The sequence below is a fragment of the Gorilla gorilla genome, chromosome 8 (assembly GCF_029281585.2).
Source record: "Gorilla gorilla gorilla isolate KB3781 chromosome 8, NHGRI_mGorGor1-v2.1_pri, whole genome shotgun sequence".
NCBI classification, from domain to species: Eukaryota; Metazoa; Chordata; class Mammalia; order Primates; family Hominidae; genus Gorilla; species Gorilla gorilla.
This window is the reverse complement of record NC_073232.2, coordinates 113,569,604-113,574,874: the sequence shown is the minus strand read 5'-3', so window position 1 is coordinate 113,574,874 and position 5,271 is coordinate 113,569,604. Positions and strand designations below refer to the sequence as shown.

The 5,271-nt window shown below is 49.4% G+C and overlaps 1 non-coding gene across 1 annotated transcript; it reads right to left on the bottom strand.

Annotated features, from left to right (window-relative positions):
- Positions 1 to 3,008: 3,008 nt before the first annotated feature.
- Positions 3,009 to 3,198, bottom strand: LOC115936156 (U2 spliceosomal RNA). Its single transcript, XR_004071730.3, has one exon. It is a non-coding gene; the product is annotated as a U2 spliceosomal RNA (small nuclear RNA).
- Between the last annotated feature and the right edge of the window lie 2,073 nt (positions 3,199 to 5,271).

Here is a 5,271-nt window from a genome sequence, read left to right as displayed (position 1 = left end):
TGGGAACGGGAGCCGGATCGGGAGCCAGCGATGGAACAGGCGATAGAGCCTGGGGTGGAGCCGAGCGGGGGGCTCAGCTGCGGAGGACGGAGGCCAGGAACCAGAGAGGGAGCCGGGGCAGCGCCTGAGGCCCGAGCCCAGCCCGAGGCCTGACGCGGGTCGGGCAGCGGAGGGCTGGAGAGCTTGGGGACTTAGGGGTCAGAAGGAGCCCCTCCCACCATCTGCCCCCTCTCAGGCCCGCCCAGAGTTAGACTCCCCGGAAGGGAAAAGAGGAGAAGCTGGTGCCCCAAATGCAGGGCTGGGCTAGACCTTTCTAAACCTTGAGCAGATTGACTCCAACCTCACCCGCACGGTCTAATTCAGTGCTAAATCGTACAATGAATGCCAGGAAGGTTTCATTCTTTCCCATGCGGACAGCTTGAAAATTTTTTTTCCTTTTTTTTTTTTTTTTTTTTTTTCAATTGAGATGGAGTTTCGCTCTTTTTGCCCAGGATGGAATGCAATATATCTCAGCTCACTGCAACCTCCGCCTCCCGGGTCCAAGTGATTCTCCTGCCTCAGCCTCCTGATTAGCTGAGATTAAAGGCGCACGCCACCACACCCGGCTAATTTTGTATTTTTAGTAGAGACAGATCTCCTGACCTCAGGTGATCCGCCCGCCTCAGCCTCCCAAAGTGTTGGGATTACAGGCGTGAGCCACCGCGCCCAGCCAAATGTCTTGATTTTTTTCTTTAATTTTTCATTTCTTTTTCGGAGATCCCTGCTGTGCTGGTGCACCACTTGTGGTTTGCTTGGTCTGTTGAGCAGCCTAGTACTGGGATGAAAAATCCCTTTTGATTGGTAAATGGGTGTGATCTCTGACGTCCTCAGCACAGAGCCTGGGAGGCTGGACAGGGTAGCCTAGACTCCAAGCCCTGCCTCTTCCTAGCCACACTCAAGAAGGGAGAAAAGGGCTGTCAGCCCAGCCTGCACAATCTAATTGAGCTCAGACCATCCCTTACTTGAGGCCTGTACCCCTCAGGACTTTCTTAGGAAACGGGGGCAGAGCTGGGCCAGGCTGTCACCCCACTTCCCGCCAAGAAGTGCCAGATAAAATACAGGACACCTGATTAAATTTGAATTTCAGACAGACAATAAATTTTTAGTGTAAGTATATCCCATGCACTATTTGGGATATACTTATACTTAAGTATTTGTTGTTTGTCTGAAATTCAAATTTAATTGGGCATCCTGTATTTTTATTTGCTAAATCTGGTAACCCTACCCTACCCCCCACCTTGCCCATTGACCTCAGGTTTTGTATTGATTGAGGAAGGGAGTGCCCTTGAGTGGAAACAGCCAGATTCCCCAGTTAATAGCTGTGTTGTTTTGGACTGGTTTTTAACCTCTTAGATTCTCAATCTCCTTATCTGAGCAATAGGAGATAATATCACTTACCTCACCGGATGGTTATAAACATTTAATGAAATAAAGTAAGTAAAAGACTCAGTTCACTGTCTGACACAAAATAAATGACCAAAAAAACTCAAAAAAAAAAAAACCCAAAATTTAACACTCAGTAAACAGCAGCTATAAAAGATCAGCTCCCTTACAAAGTTCACCCTTTCTTACATTCCCATTGCCATCCTAAGCTTCTTAGAAGCCAAATAAAAGGCTTATGTCAAGATTCTTGTCTTAGAAGCTGCTGCCTACGTGGGGGCATCCCAGGGATAGATATGGTCTTAGTATGGGTCCCCCGTGGTAGAGCCTGACCGTATAAGCTCCACTGAGAGTTCTGGAAAGCTGATTGCAAGGATGAAGCAGATACTAAGAGCCAGCCCCGTCCCCAGCCTCAAACCAAGCCCCACATGTTTCCAGCTACTCTTCCAAGCTTCCAAAACAAAATAGAATTGATCCTCCTTCGGGCCTCCAAACTTCCTTTTCTCCCAGGGAAATGGGGGATGGGCCAGATTGGTGATATGACGCTGGGCAGGAAGGAGGGCTCTGCCTACCTGAGAGGCTACACAATGGACTGAGCAAGCAGTCTACCCAATGCCCATCCCAGCAGCATGTCAGGCCAAATCCCTTTCCATCCTCTGGCAGAGACCCATGTCCAGGACACACCAGTTGGAAACAAGTGTGTCCCTCAGGGTCTCTGGGCTTATTCTCCTTCTAGCTCTCATATCTCAGCCTCAGCTCAAACCCACTTGATGAAGGCAAGAGGCAGTGTGCAAAATAGTGGTTTTGGAGTCCCACGGAGGCAACCTGGAGTCTAGTATCACTGTATGATCTTGGACCCCTCTCTCGTAGAAGGTTGGGACTTGTTTGCTTCTCTTATACAGATGTCTTTGACTCAAGAAAAAAAGTGGCTTCCAGTACCTTTAGTCCCAGAGAAGCTGGTGGCTGGACCCCAGCCATTATCTCTGAGGGAAGCTAATGACTCAGAAGCCAACTGATGGGCAAGTAGGGGCCTATCTCCTTTTCTTCAAGAGATCACAGAGTCAAGGCTTTAGTGCTAGGCAGATTATATAAGTGACGCAAGTAGTGAAATGCAGTAGAGTGGCAGGGTCTATGGCTGCACCTGAGAAGCACATGTTTTCCTACAGGTATTCAATTTCATGTTTGTTTTAAACACTGTGCTCATCAAACCAAACACCCAAGTGCTCTATGGGCAACCCCCTAGTTTCTTGTTCTTCACACAGGTATCCTCAGCCACATGGTCACCAAGCATTGTCACAGAGTAGAGAGATACCACATGTGCAGATACACTGACCCATGAGGATGTGCAGAGCAAATACCATGCCCCAAATGAGTAGAGCATTTCCTTACAGCCTCGTCTGTAAGGAAAGCACGAGGACACTCACAAGGGAGTGGCCCATCTCCAGGCAGCCTGCCTTCCTGTCCACCTCCTGCCAGCCTCCCACCTCTTGCCTCCTCTTCCTTGTTTGCTCACTGGCACCCAAGTCTGCTACTCACACCATCTCATCCCCTCACCCGTCTCTCTGGGAGTGGAACTCTCTCTTGCACCCTGGTGATGCACCATTCCTGGAGGTCCTGCAATACCAGGTTGATGCATAGGAGTGGATGAAGCAAGCTGCTTTTCCATCCCCCTGCTCAAAAAACCCATTTAATATATTGTCCTCAGATAGAAGATGTATCAGATGTTAAGCTGGTAAAAACATACTCCATTTGATCTTAGCCAAAAGACCGAGAGGTGACAGGGGTGGAACTCTGTAGAACCCAAAGGGTGTGAATGGAAATGGTGGGGGTGGGGGTGCTCTGCACAGCTGACCCCTGTAGTAGCAGCATCACGCATGCATCTGGGGACCTCAGGACATACCCTCCTGCTTTTTTGATCCTCACAACAAGCCTGTACTGGGGCTTCAGGGGAAAATTGATTCCCTTTTCCCCTCTTTAAGGCACACCTTTCACTCTGGAGCTCTGGAGTGGAACTTAGCTCCTCTACTCAGTCACCAGCTACAAATTCAGAAATTCTACAAAAGCTCCTAAAATCTCAGGGTCCTAGAAACGGTCACTGAAAGTTCATCTCTGCCATTCTCCTGCCTCCAGGCAAGGGTGATCCTCTTCATGGAGACACGTGGCACGGAGAGTCTACACACTCCCTTGGCCCTACTTAGCCTTGATATCAGGAAGTTGAACTCTAGTCCCAGTGATTTAATCCATGTTTGTTAATAACTCCACCAGGATATGTGAAGCTCCTCTCCCAAGGAATACCTAGGCATCCGCAAGACCTCCTGGGTTCCTCCCCGGGGGACCATGCCATAAATCAGAAGCCCCAGGTACTCAGGCCATTGACCCCAGAAGGATCCCAAGAGGGGATGTAGAGTCTGGGGCTTTTCCATGCTCTTTCTGGTACATTTCCTCTTTGGCCATCAGTGCTAGAACCTAAGCAACCTCTTCCTAGGCTTAGTCATTTCAGCAAAACAGAAGTAGATCAATCAGTTGCAATAAATAAAAGAAAATAAATTAAAATCCAAGACTCTTGCAAAGATCCTGATAACTGATTTCTGAATGATTCACTGGAGTTTTCTGTGCTCCTGTCCCTTTCCTTTTCATGATTATAAATAATGTCGATCATCACCAGCATCTTTTTGAAGCTGGGATGTCACCACGTTAGAGAATGAGTACCCAATCACATGGGGGTGGGCCAGGAGGCAGTAGAGGGCCCAACAAATAAGGTTTTGTCATCTTAGAGGTGAGGAGAAAGTCCAAGGACCTCTGTCTTGTCTTGGAGACGTGAGTCTTTGAGGATGAAAGTGAACTGTCTCCAAGGGCAAGAGGTTTGTCTGGCAGCTCATTTATTCAGATTCCTCTGAGGTTCCTATTTTATGTCCCGTTTGGGCTGTGTCAGTGCAGCTATGTTTGGGGACTGTGTATGTGTCCCTGATGCCTAGAGTGACCCAGCAAGAGGAATTGAGGTTTGACGGAGAATATACTGCTGTGGTAGAGGAAAGATGAGGCACCTGCCCCAGAACCACCCCCAACTCCCCTCATTGGCCAGAGAAGAGAGAAAAGAATATAGCCCCGTGCCCCTGGGACAGAGAAAGGCTAATCTGCTCAAAAGCTGGAGGCTGGATAAAATGACCCCTGCCTGGGATGGATGTCAAAGGAATGTCTCTGAGGAAATGTCATTCTACTCCCCCAGAGGGCCCTGGAGGTGGTTGGTAATCCACCCGTGCTCCCCCCAACTTGAGTCCCCCCAACAACCCACTCCCCTGCAACACACGCACAGGTATGTGCACATACACACACACGCATACACATAAATCTTAATTGTGTCCAGGGCTTTTTACAGCGTTAATTAATCATATTTAGAGCTGTTTCCAGCTGTTGCTGAGGGAAAGAAGGTCCCACACGCCTGTGACTTAGGGTAAATCCAATCAGACGGAGGAATTCTTTGATTCTGGAGAAGCCAAGCATGGGAAAGACACTGCTAATCCCAGAGCCTCTTCGACCCCTGCCTGCCACCTCCCCATTGCTGCCTTTGGAAACTGATCCAAGCTGAGGAAGGGGACGGGAGGGGGATGCAGAAGTGGGCACAGGGCTTTGCTGAGCTGAGCTGAGCTGACTGCCTGGAGCCCTGCTTCAGATGAGAGGAGGGTTGATGGGAAGGAGGGGTTAGGGCTTCGGTGCTGACCAGGAGCTACTGCCCCCGTACTTAGGCCATTTAGTGAGCTCGGGAGAGCCCCTGATTCCTGAATAGCTACTGGCTGGGCCCAAGAGTTATTACAGGCGGCTGGGCCTGGAATAGCAGACCAGTGGGTGGGCAGA